This window comes from Canis lupus, chromosome 17 (genome assembly GCF_048164855.1).
Source record: "Canis lupus baileyi chromosome 17, mCanLup2.hap1, whole genome shotgun sequence".
NCBI lineage: Eukaryota > Metazoa > Chordata > Mammalia > Carnivora > Canidae > Canis > Canis lupus.
The window spans coordinates 53,115,199-53,137,298 of record NC_132854.1 but is presented as its reverse complement, the minus strand read 5'-3'; the positions used below and the strand labels follow the sequence as shown (position 1 = coordinate 53,137,298).

General features: G+C 40.4%; 1 long non-coding RNA gene across 1 annotated transcript; it reads left to right on the top strand.

The window, feature by feature from the left end:
* Positions 1 to 15,115: 15,115 nt before the first annotated feature.
* On the top strand, positions 15,116 to 21,468 carry LOC140608424 (uncharacterized). Its single transcript, XR_012010456.1, has 3 exons — positions 15,116 to 15,163; positions 15,820 to 15,975; positions 21,200 to 21,468. It is a non-coding gene; the product is annotated as an uncharacterized lncRNA (long non-coding RNA).
* The last annotated feature ends 632 nt before the right edge of the window (positions 21,469 to 22,100 follow it).

Below are 22,100 nucleotides of genomic sequence, written 5' to 3'. Positions count from 1 at the left end.
ATTTGACTCTGCCTTCTGCTGTCCATGATATGTGGAGGGCTATTTCTTTTCCAGAACTGTACCAAAAGCAGGGAATTGGGAATTATCCACCTCAGGTGAGGCCAGCAAGGTGGCGAATTGTGTGTAGAAAATTCTAAAACAATAATAAAATGAATTAAAAATCAGTGTGCATTTTAGTATCACCACGTGGGTGTTAGTACAAGACAGTATGAAAGTGCCCATTGCATAGCCTGCTTAAGATCTCCACCAGCAATATGCAAACCAGCTGGGATACATAAATGCATTCATTTATTTACTCAGCACCTTCTATGTGCAAGGTGCAGTGCTCTGCAACACCGATGAAGTAATGAACACCACTGGCATAGTCCCTGACCTCACAGAGTTAACAGCTGGGGTGCTGGAATTCAATGTGTGTGCAAGTTGTCTTAAAAAGGCATTTTTCAAAAAAAAAAGGCATTTTTCTGTCTTCTTGAGAAGATGACATTTGGATTAGACCTGAATGACAAGGAAGAGACAATGGTAGAAGATCTAAGAGAACATTTCAAGCAGAGTGAACAACACCAATGCAAAAGACTTGAAACATGAACAAGGCTACACTGGAAGCTTTGTGAATGAGGTGGTGAGTGTAGAAAGGTAAGGGAGAGAGAGAGAGGCCAGAAGCAAGCACTTTGCAGAATTTTGTGCAGAATTTTATGCAGAATTTTGCAAGCCATGGTTTCAAAGATCTGGATTTTAGTCTGGTTGCAAATGGAAAATACTGGATGGCTTTGAGCTACAAAGCAATATAATATGACTTTAAAAAGACCCCCCCTGGCTGCTATGTGGAGTACAGAGAGGCAAGAGGAAAGCAGGAAACCAGTTAGGGGGCTGTTGCATTGAGCCAGAAGAGGGATGATCATGCCTTGGCTGAGGGTCTTGGCAGTGAATATGATGAAAATGGTCAAATTAAAGAAATCTTATGGGATAGGAAGGTTAAGACTTACTAATGGCTTGTATATTGGTTGTGAGAGAAAGAGAGGATACATAAATGGCTCCTGGTTAAAATTATGGATTAAACAATTGGGTGGGTGGTGAGCATTAGTTACTGAGAAATTGTTTTCTTAACTTACACTCTGCTAAACTAGAAAAAGAAAAAGCTGATCTGCCTTCCCCAAATTTCTCCTGTACTGGCAAAAAAATTACTAAAGAAACAGGATGAAAGAAATATTTTTCAGTTCATTAACATTATCATATTATTCAGGCTACCAGACAATAATCATAGGCCAATCATCTGGGAGTCACCATCCTGGAGCATCCAGGACTGAACTCAGACAAGTGATCTGATTGGCCCACAGTGATATCACGATTCTATTTCAGAGTAGAACTCAGGGTCTGAGTGTTAGTGTCCAGAGCCTGAGGTCTGGCCACCCACTGGTCCCTAAGCCCTGGCAAGAGCCACACTGTGAAGAGACCATTCTATGAGCTGATAAAAAGCTCACATGGCTGGGCCTTGGGTCAGAGGGTTGTGTAATGCAGTCCATAATGGCAGTGGAGGTAAGATTAGAAACCAAAAAATATATGTCAGTGTGGTCTGACCCTTTGCTGGGTTCACATGAAAATCCCATTTGCTTTCCAGAAAGTAGTGGTACAAACCATTATTGCTGCTCATGAGCTTTCTGGGGGCAGTTCTTCTAGGACACAATCCTCTCTTATAGTAGAATTTTTTTTGAACTAAACAACACAAGATATCATTATTTAAAGATCTATCTATCTATCTGCCTTTTAGAAATGACACTGTTTAATTCTGTCTCCTAGATGTGGCCAGACCACCCATGATCTCCACCTTCTTTATAGATCAATAAAGCTCTTTGTAGTGAAGTCCATTTTTGTGCAACTATAAAAGGTTTCTAGAATTTTAGAGCCATATATATACATACATATATGTATGACATATGCTGACACAGTGCAGGTTTTCAAAAGTAATGCTACTCCTACAATTACTTGTTAGCTTCCCCTCCCAGAAAACTAGTAGCCTCTCTCAGAAGACCTCATGGCCAATGGCCATTTTACTATTTAAACATGATTTATTGTCATTCTTTTGTAAAAACAAAAAACAAAAACCCTCAAAAAAGCCATAACATTTTAATTCATTACATATATAATAAAAGAAAAATAGTGGCATGTGCTTTCATAATTAGCATGTATTCACCGTTTAGCCTGATATATTTGACAATTGCTTTTTATTCCTCCTGTAGCTTTTTTTTTTAAACAAAAGAATAAAAGTTAATTAAAAAGAGAGAAAAATGAGGTGATGGCCAATACTTCCGAGATGACAGGGAGTGATGTAGTAATCTAGGGGGCTTATCCTAACTATTTACCCTGAATGAATCAATGGCTTTTCCAACCAAATCTTCAGACTTTGAGGGATGTGAGTCTTACCATTTTGAGGACAGAGGGGCTGTGAAATGACAGATATTTCGATATCACTAGCCTTTCCTTTTGGTTCCAAGGCAGTAATGGGGATGTACAACTACACAATATATACAATTAAGGCCCTCAGGCTTGCAAACATGCCTAGCATAGCAGCAGACACTGGCCACAACACACAAGGCCAATTGGCCTCATTGATGATTATATATACAATTGTGTTGAGTTGGGTGACAGAAGGTGCCAGGGGTTAAGCAGCCTGACATGAGGTGAAGCTTGACTAGTACTAGCATCGGTATGGCCCATATTTGACAGGACAAATGTGCCCTGGGGTCAGGAGAGAGACGCCAGCAGGGATAAGCCATGAATCTAGAAAGGAACTCCTTACCAGAAGAGGTCACTTTTTCAACTTCTAAATATGATACACCCTTCTGATGACCTAGAGAGATTACTGGGGCTCCCTGCCCCAGCAGTATTGCTGCACTATAATCACAGCCAAACCAATCGGGAATTCATTCCCTCAACAAATATTTATTGAGTATCTATTATATGAATAAAATATGTCAAATTTCCATGGCCTAATGGTGCTTACATTCTAGCAAAGCAAGACAGATAATAAATAAGTAAATTATTTAGTATATTGGAAGATTAAAAGTGCTAAGAGAAACAACAAATAAGGTAAAGGGGACTGAAAATGTCAATGTAGGGCTATAGTTTTAAATACAGTGGCCAGGGCAGGGCTCGTTTTTTAAAAAAAATGATTTTTGAGCAAAGACTTTAAGAAGTGAGAGAGTAAGTCACCTCATAATCTGAGTCAAGGATGTGCCAGGTGGGCTGACCGCCCTTGCGAAGACCTAAGGTGGAGCCCACTCAAGGCCAGTATGGCTGGAGCACCAAAAAGGGGCTATCAGACAGATGACAAAGGTTTGACCAGGCCGTGGAAGAGTTTAAGAACTTCAATTTTTATTGAGTAAAATGTGGAGCCATGCAGAGTTTTGAGCAGCGGAGTGACATGATCTAACTAATGTTTTTAATTATTTAAATTTTAATTGGAGTTCAATTTGCCAACATATAGCATATCACCCAGTGCTCATCCTGTCAAGTGCCCCCCTCAGTGCCCATCACCCAGTCACCCCAATCCCCTACCCACCTCCCTTTCCACTACCCCTTAACTAATGTTTTTTTTGTTTTGTTTTGTTTTGTTTTTTTAAGATGAGGAGGCTGTTGTACTAATGCAGGTAAAATACAAGGGCAGTTTAGACCACAGTGGTAGCAGCAGAGGGGGGGAGAAGTGGTTCAAATTTTTAACTTCTGAATCAGGATTTCCTGATGGATTAACTGTTGGACGTGGCAGAGAAGACTTGGGAATGACTCCAAAGTTTTTTTATCCTGGACAGCTGGAAGGCTGAGGTGGTTATCAACTAAGATTTGGAAGGAGCAGCTTTTGGGGGAAGATCAGAAGTTCAATTTTTGACATGATAGATCTGAGCTGCCTGTGCGATATGCTAGAGGAAGTGTAGACCCTTGTGCATGATAAGCCTAGAGTTCAGGAGGGAGGTCAACCCTGGAGATTCAATGGCAAAGGCTTTATGGCAGGATGATATCTCTAAGGTAAGGGCGCTGACAGAGAGGAGAGTCAAGGATAGGACACTCCAATTTTAAAAGGTAACCAAGAGAAGGAACCACCAAAAAAGGTGAAGGGTTGACCAGTGAGGCAATTTCTTGCAAAGCAGGAGGGAGAAACTTCTCAACTGGGAGGAGGGAGGCTATTCGCCAGACTGTCTCTACAATATAAAATGTGTGATTTGGGGTGATGTGATGTGATCCTTGTGTATGGCTCATGGTGGTTTCATGGAGGCTCTGGGGTTGGGGAAAGCAGCCTGGATTATGTTTTTGTGTGTGTTTTTTAGCATGTTTGGATTATGTGGCTGGATGGACCCACATGCCCCAAGAGATTGAACCTCGTGACCAGGGAAGACCTCTGGATACGGCTGCTGGGGGCATCTCCTTCCACTTAAACAAAAGGGATAACATTTTATTGTTTTACTTTTTCAGTTGAAAGCATTTAAAAAATAATTTCCTAATCTTGTGCTAACATGAAGTCTGTTAGGCATAAATGGCCTACATAAGCCTTTTCTTCTGAATTCACCGTCTCTTCACACAAGGGGGTTTTCTTGGTGTTACTGACCATTACTGTTTTATCTTCTTTTGAAAATCCTCCTCCTTAATTTATGTCCTTTTAATCTTTTTTTTTTCTTCTCTAAGTCAAGAATCACTTACTTCCAATTACTTGGCTATACAATCGACAGTCGTGTCCCATTCCATTTAAAGAAATTTGTCACTAAACTGGCTCAGGTCCAGCATCAGAACCTAAAGATTACCTCTTCATGAAATGCTCCCTTCATGGGAGCAATTGAAAATTACTTGGTCCCACAGACACAGGATATTTCTCTATAACTTGAGATAGTATCTTCCAGGTTTTCCCTGGGGTGGAACTATGCAAAAGATTGTAAATGTTTCTGTTTCTTATCCTAAGTATTTAACAACCATCACACAGCCACTATGATGGGATGGGCCAGACCTAAGAGCTTGACTCATTTTATCCTCTCAACTACTCAAGAGGTAGGGATCTTTTTCATCATCATCCCCATTTTGTGGATGAAGCGGATGAGTATCAGAGAAGTCAACTTATTGACATAGGACACACAGGTAGTAAGTAGCAGAGGCCGAATTTGAACCTACACAGTTGGGCTCCACAGCTCCTGTGCTTACCTTCCTTTGCTATGGTCTGTGCCTCTTCTGGTAGTTTTCCACCATGTGAGCTGCTTCTTTTTTGTGTGTGGGGTTTTTAGGTTTTTCTGCTTTTTGGTGGGATCAGAACGTTATATCTGGCACTTTTGGATTGCCTTTAAGTTCACAAAACAACAGCTGGAAAACAGGTGAGCAAACATGCTTCAATGACGACATGGTGGACCAGTGAAGTCGCTGACCTTAAAACAAGGTGGAATCACTCGGTCAGCAGATATTCTCGATGCTCCTAGCTACAGCGATGAGAGCTATTGGTATCTTACGCCCATCCCATGCAAAAGTGACTGCTTCAATGCTCAAGAGAACACGTCCCTATAAAGATGAAAATGTCTAGTCTATCTCTTCTCATCTGATTTTTTTTAAATGAAAGCCTTGTGGCAAGAAACTGTGTTTGGAGGTATTTAAAAGCAACGCTGCTCAGAGGGTTCAGTCCCTGGTGTTCTCCTGCTCTGAACACTGTGCAGTGTGACCGCAAGAGCATGCTTCCTGTTTCTGCAGATGTTTGGTTCCCATCCTACAGCCAGCCTGACAAAATCTCTCCACAGGGCCTGATTTCTCCACAGGTGTCCCTCTGCATGCCCAAGTTTGTCAAGTCCCCTTGTTAGATGCAGATGCTGAGTCAGCAGTCTCCGGTGGGGCCTGAGAGTCTGCATTTCTAACACGTTCCCAGATGATGCCCCTGCTGCTGGGCAGCCCAGCTCGGTCTGAGAGGCAAGGGCCCAATGCTGTGGTCTTCAACCTTGGCCGCTTCATTGGAAACACCGGGAACTTTTGAAAAATACAATTGCCTGGGTTCTGTCTTTAGAAAATCTGACTCGTCTGATCTAGGGCGTGGCCTGGACAGTGGGATTTTTCCAAGCTCCTCAGGTGAATCTACTGTTCAGTGATGACTAAGACTCACTACTTCGGAGCAGTGGTCCCAGGCCAGCAGCACCAGCAGCATCTCCTGGGAACAGGTTAGAAATGCAAGTTCTTGGGCCTCACTCAAGCCTCTGTGTGGTGACAAGACTGTGTGATCCTGACGATCACCCAAGTTTGAGAACCACTGACTTAGAGGCTCAGAGAATAGATTTTCCATTTCTCTCCCTTCACCCTTCACTCTCCCCATCTTTTCTCTTCCCTCTGTCTCTTTCCACACCGCCTCTCATCTGTGCATGCCAACTGTTTGGAATAGTAGGATTGTACCAAAATACTGTGATAAAAACCTCAGAGTCTGAGGGGGGATGTGGAGAAATGATGAGATCATCTCAATAATTAGAGTTGGACACTTTTAGTGAATTCAAGCATTGTGTATCCCAAGCTGGAGTAAACCTGAGGCCAGAAATGTTTGTAAAACCCTTGTTTGCACATGTCCACATTTTTTTTTATTTTTTTTATTGGTGTTCAATTTACTAACATACAGAATAACACCCAGTGCCCGTCACCCATTCACTCCCACCCCCCACCCTCCTCCCCTTCTACCACCCCTAGTTCGTTTCCCAGAGTTAGCAGTCTTTACGTTCTGTCTCCCTTTCTGATATTTCCCACACATTTCTTCTCCCTTCCCTTATTTTCCCTTTCACTATTATTTATATTCCCCAATTAGAACCAGTCATGTCAAACTGTATAAATAACTGGAAAGAAACCAAATAGGGATTATTTTAGTATATGCTTCTGCCCATCACCGTCTAGTTCTTTTGATGAGTGCCACCTTAATCAATTCACTCAGAACATGCCAGAGTCCAGGCCAAAGCAGTGGTACTATCATTCAACCATCAGTGAGCACCCAGGGTGATGTTCTAAAGGCCCGTGCAACTAGGTTTTCAGTTACATCTTCTTTAGCTCTTGATCTCTGAGACTGCGAGTCTCCAGATACTTGAATGTCATTGATGTTCGCATCTGAGGAAGAGGCAGACATTCTTGGAAGGAAGACTAGTCAGGCTGCCCCGGGGGCTCAAGGAGGCAGAGCACTTCTTGCTGTGGAGTTTCCATCCCAGAGGAGTATGAACATAGTCCACAGAAATCAAGAAAGCCTAATATGAACACAGGGTCACCTGGCAATGCCATTTACTCCAGGAGAAGAGCCTCATGGGTGTGGCCCCATGGGGAGGAAGGATCCGTTTTACATGCGTTGTGCCCAAAGGCATTAATAGTAGGCATTAAAAAAAAAACAAAACCTTGTGACAAAATACACATAACAATATTTGCCATCTTAACCACTTTTGTGTACAGTTCAGTAGTGTTAAGTGTATTCACATTTTTGTGCAATCTCCAGAACTTTTTCATCTTGCAAAACTAAAACTCTGTACCCATCAAACAATAATTCCCAATATCCCCTTCCCTTAGCCCCTGGCAACCACCATTTCACTTTTTCTCCCTATGCTACTCTAGATACCACACGTAAATGGAATCAAATAGTGTTTGCCTTTTAGTGATTAGCTTATTTCACTTGGCATGGGATCCTTCCATTCATAGCATATAACAGAACTTCGTTTTTAAGGCTGAATAATATTTTGTATATGTATATCACATTTTATTTATCTACCCATTCATCAGTGGACATTTGGGTTGTTTCCAAATTTTGGCTATTACAAATAATGCTGCCACAAATATATAAATGTCTCCTTGAGACCCTACTTTCGGTTCTTTTGGATATGTACCCAGAGTGGAATTGCTAGATAACATGCTAGTTCTGTTTTTGATATTTTGAGGAACCGCTATTTTGTTTTCCATAGTGGTGAAAACATTTTACATTCTCACCAACAACGCACAAGGGTTTCCATTTCTCTACATCCTTACCAACATTTGTTATTTTCTGGGTTTCTTTGATATTAACCATCCCAGTGAATATAAGGTAATATTTCATTGTTTTTTTGAGTTGCATTTCCCTAAAGATTAATGATGTTGAACATCTTATCATATGTTTTATTAGCCATTTGTGTATCTTCTTTGGAAGCACATCCACTCTAGTCCTTTGCTCATGCTCAGGTTGTTTGTTTCTTCTTGTTGTTGAGTCATGGGTGTTCTTTATATATTTTGGATATCAACCACTTAACAAACTATGATTTGTAAGTGTTTTCTCCCATTCTATGGGTTGCCTTTTTACTCCATTGATCACAGCCTTAGATACACAGAGGTTTTAAATTTTGGTCTAGTCCAATTTATTTATTTTTACTTTTGTTACCTGTACTTTGGGTGTCAAAACCAAGAAATCATTTTCTAATTTTTTTTTAATTTTTATTTATTTATGATAGTCACAGAGAGACAGAGGCAGAGACACAGGCTCCATGCACCAGGAGCCCGATGTGGGATTCGATCCCGGGTCTCCAGGATCGCGCCCTGGGCCAAAGGCAGGCGCCAAACCGCTGCGCCACCCAGGGATCCCAAGAAATCATTTTCAAATGCAATGAAGCTTTCCTTCCATTTTCTTCTAAGAGTTTTATGTCTGGGTCTTTGACTTTAATTTTTGTATATGATGTAAGGTAAGGGTACAACTTCATTCTTTTGCACATGATATCCAGCTCTTTCAACACCAGTTGTTAAAAAGACTGTTCTTTTTCCCTCTGAAAGGTCTTGGCACACTTATCAAAACAATTTTGACCACATATGTGAGGGTTTATTTCTAGGCTTTCTAGTGATTGCATTGGTCTACTTGTCTGTCTTTATGCCAGTACCCCACTGTTTTGTTTGCTGTAGCTTTGCAATACGTTTTGAAATCAAGAAGTGTGAGGCCTCCAGTTTAGTTTTTTTTCCAAGGTTATTTTGACTCTTTGGAGCAATATTAGACAAACTTTTAAACCAATATTTATATTACTCCCATCTTAAAACTTTCCAATGAATTCCCCTAAAATGCAAATCCAAACTCCTTACCAAGAGGACCCACAGACCTCAACTCTCAGCATCCTCCACCCTGTCCATGGTGTTGCAGCCACACTGACCTCCTTCTGCTCCTCAGGCTGAACTCTCTACCCCAAGTACATTTTGCTCACACATCCATCCGTCCATTCATTCTGCACCATTTAGTGATGTCCTACTGTGTGTTGTTAGGCCCTATGATAGGCACTGCACTTATAGCAGCTAATAAACACTCATGCTGACTCTTTCCCAGTTTTTAATTGATTGAGAGACCTGCCTCCCCCTTGTGTCAAAATTGGCTCTCCTTCTCCACCTCTATACTTCAGTCTCCCATCTTTACACTCTTTTACTGCTTACATAGACTTTCATCTATTCTTTATTTTGTTTACCTGGGTATTATGTGTATCCTTCATGAGACTTTAAGCTCCAAAGAGTCAAGGACCCAAGGGAAATTTTGCAGGGGGCCCTCAATACACATTTTTTGAAATAGCAAACTGAGTTTCACTGACAATTTTCTAAGAAGACAGTAAAGCTGAGTAGCAAAGATTCTCTTTGAGAGGACAGAGTTGTCAGTCACATTTTTGAGCCCTGGACATTGCTATAGAATGGGACGGAGGCAAACCACCATTTAGAAGGTACTTCAAACCAGTACAAAACAAAGAGTAAAGTATTGAAACCACAATTGCATTGTTCGAGTATTTCTGAAGTCCCTGAACTTTTTTCCTCATCTTCCAATCTAACCCTTTCTAAAGGAAAAAGAGAGATAAGAAATGTACCTACCCAACAGCAAGAATCTGATATCTTCGAACAGGAGAGAAATTTCTTCTGAAGGACTAGCCTATATATATATTTTTTTTTTTTTAAATTTTACTTATAAATACTACTGACTGAATCAAGGTCATTGACTTAAAGTAGAGAGTTGTAGATTCCATTAGTCTCCTAGAAAAAAAATGCTGTAAAATGTGAGTCAATTCAGGTTTAACCAAAATAAGAGGGAATGCCTCCCAATTAACCCCATTTTTGAGAGTCACTCAATTAAATGTAGCCATTGAAATTACAACTCCCCAAATTACAAACATGCCTATGCCATTTTTATGTTACCTGAGTAAACTGAAATTCATGAGGCCTTTTTACCACTTTCTTCCCTCGGGTTCACAATCTAAAAGTATTTGCTCGTAGTAGAGGAGTATAACACGGATTCACATGTGCAAGTTTACCTCATAGCCAGCCACAAGGTGAATGGATGTGTCCATGAAGTCAAAATACCATATTACATCTTTGCACCATTAAACCTGCTAAAAATTACATTTTATATCCTTCCAGAATGTGCAGCCCTAAAGTACTATTTCTTAAACAAAAGAAGAATGTCAGACCCCTTTTTCCTGTGTAAAACAAATCATGTGAACTCTATTATTTTATCATACTTTGTTTTCACTCAGACAATTTTGATCTCCTGCAATACATTCAAGCTAAACTGTTTGTTTAGTGCACTCTCCTGGTCGATTACTCACGAAAGAATCAGATACTCTAGTGATTATCTTGTGGAGCCTCACTCATTGCTTTTGGAAACAGGCCATAGATGAAGTAACAGTAACCACACTGACAAAAAAAAAAAAAAAAAAAAAGCTAAACCAGCAATAAGTATTATGACAACAGATCACATCTTGATTTGGAAAAGCAGAGGTGGCATTCTGGCTTTTTTGACTTTGTATACACATATTTCTCTTGACATTCTGCCTCTATTTACCACCAATAAACTTTCATCCAGGAAAGATAGGCTAAATTTTCCCTGAGGATCTTCAGGAATGACTAGCTGAATGTAGCTGACAAAACATGAGAAATTTTATTTTAAAAATAAGTATTTCCATTATGCTTCCGTAGGGGATATGTGAGGTCAGGATGTGTTACAGAATTTAGCTTCACAGCGTTTTACTAATTTTCACCACAATTATTTCTCCTCAACAAACACACTAGAGCCCCTGCCAGAACTTTCCTTACAAGATTGCTTAGAGTAACTAAAAATGAAAAGCAACCCAGATGTCTCACACCAGGGGAGATGGGTTGAATAAAACCCGATAAAGACGTATGAGTGAAATATGATGCAGCTATTAAAATGATGCTGTAAAAATATTTATTAATGTGGAAAGATATTCCCTGATGGCAAGTGATGCAGAGCATTTTCTCATATGCATGTTGGCCATGTCTATGTCTTCCTCTGTGAGATTTCTGTTCATGTCTTTTGCCCATTTCATGATTGGATTGTTTGTTTCTTTGGTGTTGAGTTTAATAAGTTCTTTATAGATCTTGGAAACTAGCCCTTTATCTGATATGTCATTTGCAAATATCTTCTCCCATTCTGTAGGTTGTCTTTGAGTTTTGTTGACTGTATCCTTTGCTGTGCAAAAGCTTCTTATCTTGATGAAGTCCCAATAGTTCATTTTTGCTTTTGTTTCTTTTGCCTTCGTGGATGTATCTTGCAAGAAGTTACTATGGCCGAGTTCAAAAAGGGTGTTGCCTGTGTTCTAGGATTTTGATGGAATTTTGATGGAATTTTGTCTCACATTTAGATCTTTCATCCATTTTGAGTTTATCTTTGTGTCTGGTGAAAGAGAGTGGTCTAGTTTCATTCTTCTGCATGTGGATGTCCAATTTTCCCAGCACCATTTATTGAAGAGACTGTCTTTCTTCCAATGGATAGTCTTTCCTCCTTTATCGAATATTAGTTGCCCATAAAGTTCAGGGTCCACTTCTGGATTCTCTATTCTGTTCCATTGATCTATGTGTCTGTTTTTGTGCCAGTACCACACTGTCTCATTTTGTATTGTCTATTGAAGAGAATGTACTAGGCAATATCTGTATTATATTTATGTATCTGAGAAATATGTTTATACTGCATGAAATTACGTAATTATTATAATATATGAAACACTATGTATTACATGTATGAAATACATTGTAACATGCTTACCATATTATCTCTTTAGGAAAGCCTTTCCTGACCTCAGACTACCTCATGCCCTTGTTAGACACTGTCCTACCACACTGTATTCCCCTCTCATAATACTTAGAAGATTGTAAATGAATATTCGATTGCTTCAGAATTGTTCATGTTACTTTCCCACCTGAATATAATCTCCTTGAGGGCAGGGGTATGTCTATCTTAGACACTGCTGTATCTAGCTGCACCCACCTTTTTGGTAAGCAGATCAAAATCTATTTGTTGAATGAAAGAATAAATTAATATACACCAAAAAATCTGGAAATATGCAAATCAAAATGTTGATGAGGGCTTTCATCTGGACAGTGGAATTAAAGGTGACTTTTCTTCTCTTCGTTTTCTAATTTTTCTACAATGGTTATGTGCTTTTCTAAAAAAAGATTTTATTTATTTATTTGAGAGAGAGAGCATGAGCAGGGGGGACAGGAAGAAGCAGACTCCTTGCTGAGCAGGGAGTCCAACGTGGGGCTCGATCCCAGGACCCTGAGATCATGACCTGAGCTGGGGGTAGACACTTAACTGACTGAGCCATCCAGGCACCCTGGTTATGCACTTTTTTTTTTTAAATAAAAATGATTTGATAGAAGTTTTAAAATAGAAATTGTTTTAGTCAAACTTTGGCTGTGATAATGCTATAATTAATTCCAAAATATTAAAGTCTTACAACAATGAGTCTTCATTTCTCACTTAGTGTCTTTGAGTAAGCTTGGGTAGCTCTGTTCCAGATTCTAGGTCAAGTTCAGGTCTGCTCCACAAGTTTTTTCCTAAAGGAAACAAGGGTTCCTATCTAGGACATGCTATCTTCATGAAAGGAAGCGGAAGCACAAGAGGAACCAGCAGAAACACGGTTTTGAAACCTCTGCTCAGAATCAGCATTCTGTCTCTTATACCTTCTATTGGCCAAAACAAGTCACATGGTCAGGCCCAAAAACCGTGAAGCAAGAATATGTATCTGCCTCCTGTGAGGTGTAATTAAGTCATATGGCAATGGGAAAAGTGTGCTGCAGAGAGGAAACTAGGATTTAGGTACCCTAATCCAATCTATCGTAATACATAATAGTTTCTAACACATGTGGTCAATTCTATGCCAGCCAGGTCTAAGTCTAAAAGTCAGAATCACAAACAATGAAGCTCTGAACAGAAGCGCTGAATCCCTGAACCAAAGAACAGCTTTTCAAATACACACACATTTCAATATAAATAATCAGCATGACTTCAGAATGCAAAGTTAACAATGGGGCAAGGAAAGGTACTACATCAAGTGTTGTATGGGGTAGGCTGTTGCATCAATAACCTCTACTGATTTATACCAGATTCATATCTCCCTATAAACAAGTGACTCTGCAATGAAGGTAATTTTGTAACCCCGATTGGCAGTGTCTAGAGACATATTTGGTTATCATGACCTAGGGGCTGTGGAGAGGGCTGTCATTGACATTTGATGGGTAGGAGTCAGGGATACTGCTGAACATCCTACAATGACAGAGTTGCTCCCACCACAAAGAATTACCCAGGCCCAAATATCAAAAGGGTGTTGATAAACCGTCCTGAAAACATACAGCCTTGGTTAGTCCCCTCCCACATCTACTCAGGGTTTGGCCATGTGATTTGCTTTAGCCAATGTGACATTACCAGCTATGACATATAACAGAGGTGTGAAAAGTGAATGATCACTGGGGCTTGCTATCTCTTGCTGTATTTGAAATTTTAGCCACAGTGTAAAGAAGCTGAGACCTCTTGCTAACAGCTAGGGACACATGGGTCCCTTGCTGCCATTGCCCCAGCTAACTGTCAATCATATGAGTAAGACCATACAGAGTCAGTGATCCCCTAGAAGATTCACCAGTTACCTGTAGTCATGTGAGTGAACTGTGGCAAAACTAGTAAAAAGATTTCCCAGCTACAGCATAGCCTAAATTGACAAACCACAGTAACAAGAGCTCATATACAATTGCTGTTTTAAGGCACTATGTTCCAGGGAAGTTTATCATGAAGCAAAGGTATATTGCACTTTTGGGGATACAGGCTAAGATGCTGTGATCAAAAGACTCAGACATATGGTAATTTAAAAAAGAAGGTTTTACATAGAAGTTCAAGACTCCAATATGTTTTCTATCTCTGGGTCCAAGTTGGCTTCTCTAGCTCCTGACATCGCATCTATATCCCAACCAGCATAAAGGAGGAAATACAATGGAGATTCATATGCAATCTTTTGGACTCGAATGTACCATATATCATTTCTGCTCACATACCTTTGCTTGAATAAAATCACATTGCAAAGGGGGCTGACAAGAAGTGACTTAATTTATCTGGGGCAAGATTCTTTGTGTCCAGGAAAAATTCCAGTTGAGCCGAAGAACAGAATGAATACCGGAGAACAACTGATTGCCGTAGTTATTTTAAACTTAAAAAAAGTTATTTTAACTCTATCACATGCATGTAGCAGATGCAGTAGTTAGCTGGTAGTCAGAGAAATCCAGAAAATTGAGTCAGTATTCCATTTCACTTTGCTAATATAACCCTCACTTGGTCCCTATAAAAAAATCACTTGCTCTTGAACCTGTAACACAATCTTTACTACTTTGTGGGGTAAAAGTTGGTTTCTATCAAAGCGGAAGATAACATAAGTTTTCATAATGCAAATATTGCTTCCTCGTTTCCATTGTGAAATCCAAATACATTCCTAAGGAGACATTCCCATTATGTGGAAGCCTTCAAAGGAAGAGTGAGTGCCAGACCCTCACATCTGGAAGGCTTTGGCATCATTTTCCCAATTTTATCATCTTCTTTCATAAATTGTTCCCTCAATTTTTCAGTCCGTGTTAAATTCTCAGATGCCTAGATACCAGGTCATAGAGCCTTGTAGAGCCTGAGAAGGGCTTAACTTTAACTGAGTAATACACTTAACATGATGTAACACTAGACAGCATGTGGATGAGAATGCATGGAAAAAGAAATCTGAATGACTTATAAGCCTAGAAATATGTGTATCCTCCCCTCATGGAAGGAGTGGCCATGGAAACTACACTGAGATAATAGTTTTCTCTTCTAGAACTCCATGTCTGAGAACACCTGTTGGTGAGAATGGGGAGGGACAGTTACTCTTAGGCATTGCTGGTAGGAATGTAAAACTGTTCAACCTATGGGGAGAAAAATTAAGCAGAAACTACAGAATTTCAAAAATTCACATCATTTTAATTTATCAATTCGAGGAATTTCTATCCATTTCTAAGAATTTATCCTACAGAGATACTTACACATATAAAAATTTATTTATGTTTAAGATTATTTCCCAAAGCAAGCTTGTCAAAGGGGAAAAAAAAGGAAACAATCTAACTACTCATTAGCCGGGGATTTATTACCTAGGACACATAATGGGATATGATACAACTATAAATGAAGAATAGACAGTAAATGATTACTAAAATACTCTGTTAAATTTTAAAAAGCAAAGTGCGAAGTCATGGAATGTTATACATAATGCTGTCATTTGTTTTTAAAGAAAAGAAATGTTCATAACCAATAAAGGCCTTCGACAGATAAGCCAGAGCAAGCACCAATGCTTACTTTCTGAGGGAGATAGGAATCAGGTTGATACAGGATGAGATGGGAAGGAGAAATTTCCAATAAACGCACTTTCACACTTTGTGGCATTGGAAACACGTGAAGATATTTCCTCTTTGAAGAAAAGGGTTTTGGGTTTTGTGGGTTGTTTTTGTTTATTTAAATGAAAAGTGCCACCAAACAATTACCTTTCTTGTGTATTAATGCAGCCTAAGGCGCTATTTCTTTACTCTTCATCATTACATCATATTGTGATCTTGGTAATACTCGTTCTACTGCTCCTGCAGCCACAACGCCTCACTGCAGATGCATTTGGTTCTCCAGTGCTCTACCTTCCCCAGGGAGCAGCATCTCCCTGTTTCCAGGTATTCTTTCATTGTCCTTTTGTGCCCAAAATATGTTTTCTACTTTGTTCCAAACACATTTCCCTGGCTCCTGCTCCACGCCTCACTTCCTCGTAGCTTGACACAACCCCCGCTCATCTTTCTAGACTCAGCTTCATCTGTGGATGGAGCTTGACTTTCCCAGCAGAGTGAGTTGCTTTGGCCAGGTATTCCAAAGGCTCTGGGTTGTTATCTCTGTAAGGGCACTATGTTCTTTGCTTTAAGATTTACCTCTGCACAATGGCTCTGGCCAGTGGACCAAGAGCTCTGTTAGGACAAGCCTCAGTCTTCTTCCCCAGCACATCCCCCAGGACCCAGGCCAGCGCCCAGCAGAGGGGAAATACTCACTGATTGTTTACGGAAGGAATTAATCAATTCTATTATACAGGTGAGGAAGTCAAGGCTCAAGGAGACGGACTACCTTGGTCAAGCGATACATCCATTCACTCCTATATCCTTTTCAGTTAGAGAAAGGCTTCAATGCAAATGAAATCTGTTAAAAATAGGAATCAGAAGGAATTAAAAATAAATTGAAATCCTGTAAAGGGCTCAGCTTATAAATGGTGAGCTGGGACCCACAGCCACGCTTTCTGCCTACAAACTCAGTGCTTTTCCACTGCGCCAGGCTCTTACCAAAAGTGGGTGTATGTCAGCTGGGTTGACTGGCAGAGGTTTATTTCTTATTTATTGTTTAGGTGACTTCAATCTTAAGGGTTGAACCAGAATACACTCGGGGCAGCATGTTTTCCCACTAATATTTTGCTACAGACAAGGCCATGAAACCTATGGCTTCTGGCCAGTGAAGCCCTCTGGTCACCACAATTGCACAATGAGGCAAATGCAATGTGTAAACAAAATGGCTTAAAACACAGAATGTAGAGAACTGACAGCTGCATAAAGCAGTAAGATACTCCAGCAAGTATCCCCTCGACAGCGTCCTGAGGAAGCAGACCAGTGCATTTATCTGGTGGCCACTTGGCTCCCAGAAAGCAGCTCGCCGACACAATTTGGCAGTACTCCCTGGGGCTGTGCTCATTCCTGGTGGCGTTGGGCAGGGTGCCAGGCATCACCCTCTGTATGCAAGACAGCAGGGCAAGGTGCCCAAGGGTTAGAGACAAAAACATCTGTTGGAGTCACCGAGTTGTTGGTTGCCTGAGTTCACCCGCAGGGAACGTGGGGGGAGTCAACTGCCAGGCCGCTTCCAGGATGTGTCCCGACCCCGTGAGGGACACTGCAAGCTCCAGAACCCAAGCCCAAAGGTCAGCCAACATGGAAACAAACGCAAAAGCCTCCCCACCAGCATCAGCAAGCAGACAAGGGTTGGGGGCAGAAACCTAGCCCCTGCTCCTCAGACTAAGCTGCAAAACCAGGTTTGGGCCAAGCAAATGACAGCCAACCAACCAGTAGAAAAGTAAAGAAAAAGGGCCATCACGATTTTCTTTTTTTGATTTTGTCTTTTCAACAAGTAACAACTTGATGAATTTTTTTTTTCACAGAAAATACAGCTTCCAAGAGCAGCTGTTTTGTCTTATTGTGTGGGTTTTTATGGATTTAGAACATTTCAGGGATGTGAGGGTCCATAAGGGTCATGTCTTCCAGCCCCTGACCTTGGAGCTAGCTCAGTCATTCGTTGAGTTAGTGGTTGCTCCCCTTAGTAACAGAGCCATTGGATGTAGAGGAGTCCGGCCCAGCAGGCATCAGCTAAGACACCTCCTTGGAAGGAACCACATTCCTCACCAGTGAACAACCCAAGTCACTTAGCCATTCAGGGCACTTTTTTGCTTCTTTTAAATTGTAATTTATTCCTAATTCACATAATTCCCATGCTTTGATTATGATCTGTGGACATGATGTGATCATTTGAAGGGTAAAAGCAATGTGACCAGTTTATTTACAAAATAATCTATTTGCTAATCAGCCAATGAATAAATACGTACTGAGCTTTCAAGGTCAGTTTACTTCATGTTGGCAAATCTAAATGCACCCATTGGTTCAATCAAGATACCTCAATGTCCACTACTCTTGGGGTATTGTCTTAGTCCATTTGGACTTCTCTAACAAAATACCATAGACTGGGTGCCTTATAAACCACAGAAATTTACTTCTCATAGTTCTGGAGGCTGGGAAGTCCAAGATCAAGGCGCCAGCAGATTCGTAGTCTGGTTAAGAACCCACTTCCTGGTTCATAGACGGCCGTCTTCTGGCTGTGTCTCTTCTGGCTGTATCCTCACATGGCAGAAGGGACAAAAGAGCTCTCTGGGGTCTCTTTTATAAGGCCACTAATTCCATTTTTGAAGGCTCCACCCTCATGACCTAAGCACCTCCCAAAGGCCCAGCCTCCAGATACCATCATATTGAGAATTGGGTTCCAACAGATGCCTTTTGAGAGGAACTAACTTTCAGTCTGCTGCAGGCACCATGTAGGCACTGGGGCTAAATGCTGAATAAAAGCCTGCAGCTCCTTCCAGAAAACTTAAAGGTTTTGCCAAACCTTTTAAAGGTTTGGCAAAAAATTCTTTATCTACCAAATCTAAGAATTCGAAAGATGGAGAAGGCATGGAAACTCTATTTTGGCACAGTCTGGAAGTGGTAGGGCAGATCCGATGACCACGTTGGCTTCCAAGGAAGCCCAGCATTTGCCTTAGAGAACTCAGTAAAAACAGTGATCTAAATAACACACGTCTTCAGTTTTTCTATTTTTAATCACTCACCTCAGGTCGGGCTATAAATTCTTGAAGATTAAAAGTATTAGATCTCACAATGCAATAGCAGGGCTGTACTTATTGGGTAATTCCAATTTCTAAAGCTCTTAAAAAAGAGAGAGAGAGAGTATTATATGCAAATAGCACGCGAGACACAAGGTGCCAAATCTGGAGCATAAGCCTGAGGCAGGTCGTAGCTCACAAAGTTGGTTGCTGCAGATATAACACTTGGAACTGGGTGTTGTGTAATTGTGACAGAAACCCAAACTGGGATTTGACTTGGCTAATGTAACTTTTATTCTAATTGCTCCCCAGCTCACTATGATCTGTATATTATGCCACTCAGCAAATGTTTCCCCTGTTCTCTCATTTGTATAATTCAGATACTTTTCCTGATGGGCATTTATATGATTCTCAGTAGCATAGCTAAGATGGAAGAGTTATCCTGGAAGATCTACATGTAGTCTAGGGAGACATTCCACTCAGATTTACTAAGTTTCACAGGAAGCTAGCTGTTGGGTTAAGAAAACATATAGGCCAAACATACAATGACATCAGGCCTTCTTCCCTGACGCCAGCCGGGTGTTTGATGTGGTGACATCCTGCAGCCATGTGATGCCAGTGTTAGTTTCATGATTCACATTGTTAACCTTTGGAAATGCTGAACATAAGTGAATGACCCTCAATTCCACCCAGCTGTATGAGAAACACTATTTGTAAATAGTCTCTCCCCCATGGTAGTACTTGGACTTGAAGACAGTTACTCCGAATTTTCGGCAGTTAGTTCAATGGCTCACAGATTTGCAAACTGTGACTATGGTCACAAGTTGCAAGGGCTTTGGCTTCCCTTTGTCACTGTTGACAAACCCTAAACAGAATTCATTGTAACATATCATTATTCTCACACCCCTACTTAAAAGAAGTGAATCAAAAGCAATGGCTTCAAGTTTGGAAGGTCAGGTTCCCTTGGAGGTACCACCTCATCGTCCAGATAGAAGAAATCCTTAGAGAGTCCATATGACTGAATATTTGAGTCCTAACACACTCTCCAATCATGCAACTACAGAGAACATTTGGAATGGTAGGCCAGCACCTGACAGAAACCTTTCATTGTTTGTCCTTTCAGAACAAACGATGAGAAATGCTGCTACAGTTTCAATGCGGGTTGGATTTTCAGTGACCTGTGTTCAGAAAAGTCATGTGATAGCTTGTGCTTCGAAAATCATTTTATGATACAGATTCACCCAGTAAAAACAGTTTTGATGATATCTCTTTTATTTTTATTTATTTTTATTTATTTTTAAGTAATCTCTGTGCCCAACGTGGAGCTCAAACTCACAACCCCCGCAATCAAGAGCCGCCCACTGTACTGACTGAGCTAGCCAGGAACCCCAATATTATCTATTTTAAATTTAACTTTAGTGCAATAGAAAAATTAACAGACATGCAACATCCAAAGGTATTCAGTAAGTCATGTTAATAGGGATAATATCAGAGGTCAAAGTTTATAACAATATTTCCGAGAGTCATTTATAGTTTAATTCTTTTATTAACACACCTAGTCATAATTTCACAAGCAAAACAGCAAATAATTTACCCAAATATAATTCTTTGTTGCCTTTACCCTCCCATATATATTATTCTCAAAAGACCAGTAGCCTGATACTTCATTTTTCCCACTTTGAGATGCCTCTAATACACAAGCTTCATAGAAAGTATCCAATTTTAAGCATCTGGGGACTTTCAGATGTGATCACAACTGCATGTGTAAGTAGCCATCGGCTATATTGACTGTGCCAGACATCACATTCAGTGCTTTACACACCAGATCTTTCAACCTCAAACCCACCCTATTATTTTGTAGACTATTATATACCCTATTAGGTTATTATTCTATTATTATTCTGTTTCTCAGATGATAGAACTGAGTCACGGAGGTTTTAACAAGCTCTGTGTAGCCTGACAGTAAGGATATGGCAGGGCTGGGATTGAGACCTAGTTTTAAGTGGCTGTCAGATGTCCAAACACTCAACCCCTACCCTATGTGATCTCTTAGTAAAGAGGTCACTTGGTAAAGGCACTTTCCTCATCTTCTCATTTCTTCTGGGGCAAAGAATATCATGCTATGCTGTTTAATTTGTCTCACGTTGGCGGAGAGATTGGGATTTGGTAGGAAAGACAAATGACACTTTGAATCGGGGAAGTTGAGTTGGTGCTGCTGCCATGGTAACTGACCAGGAGAATTTCCTGATAGTTGAGAAACCGCTGGAGCTAGAGAAAGGCCCCTGCTGGTTAGCAGGCTGGCTTAAAATGAAGCAAGATTTTTTTTTTTTAAGTCATAAAATTGAAGCTACATCCAAATCACAGAGACTATTTTCAATGTGTTTAATATTTCAGTGTGTTCTGAATTTGATTATCCCACCGGTGGAGATGAGCTGTAAAAGCCACATGAAACTACATAATGAGTATGACTAAATCTTTAACTGGTTGTCTTTATTTTACAGATAAGAAACAAGATAGAAGAGTCCAAAGATAAATTAAATAACACTGAGAAGTTCCCTCTATTGTCTGCAAATCTCAAACTGTTCATAAAAATAAAGTCTCTTTGAATTTTATTTAAAAAAACAACTGCAATCTCCCCATCCAGAGCAAACATGGTAATGTATTTGGATCTGTATTTAGAAATGTTTTGTCTGTGTATACATTTCCTTTTATAAGAAAAAGGGATCAAACTATTTTGGACCATGTTTTATTCTTTTTAACAATAAATGATGAACACTGTAAGTATTGAGAAATATTTTTCTACAACCACATTTTTAGTGGTTGCATATGCATATGACTGAATTTCTTTAACTACTGCTTCAAGGACTTTCATTTTCTTCTCCCTCTCCCCCCGCCCCCCCACCCCCCACCCCCCCCACCCCCCGCTTTTTTTCCAAGAGAGAGAGAGAGAGAGACCTCAGGAGGTGAGGGTGAAGTGGAGAAGGGAAGGGCAGAGGGAAAGAGAGTGTCTTAAGCAGCCTCCATGCTAAGCACAGAGCCCCAACTTGGGGCTGGATCCCATGACCCTGAGATCATGACCTGAGCCAAAATCAAGAGTCGGATGCTTAACTGACTGAGCCACCCAGGCGCTTCTGTTTCCCATTTTTTGACACTAATACACAACAGTGTTTAGGGTTTTGTCTTTTTTGTTTGCTCTATAAAATGTACAAAATGGAATCATGTCACACATGGTGTTTTCTATTCTGCTTATGTCACTCACAGTACATTGTAAACATCTCTCCAAGTCAATGAATATGATCTACAACATACAGAGCCAAAATCTGGGCCCTCATCAACAGCTGCATCCAGTAGCTAAGAATGATCGATGTTCTTTCAAGTTGAGACTTCATAAAAAACCATGAA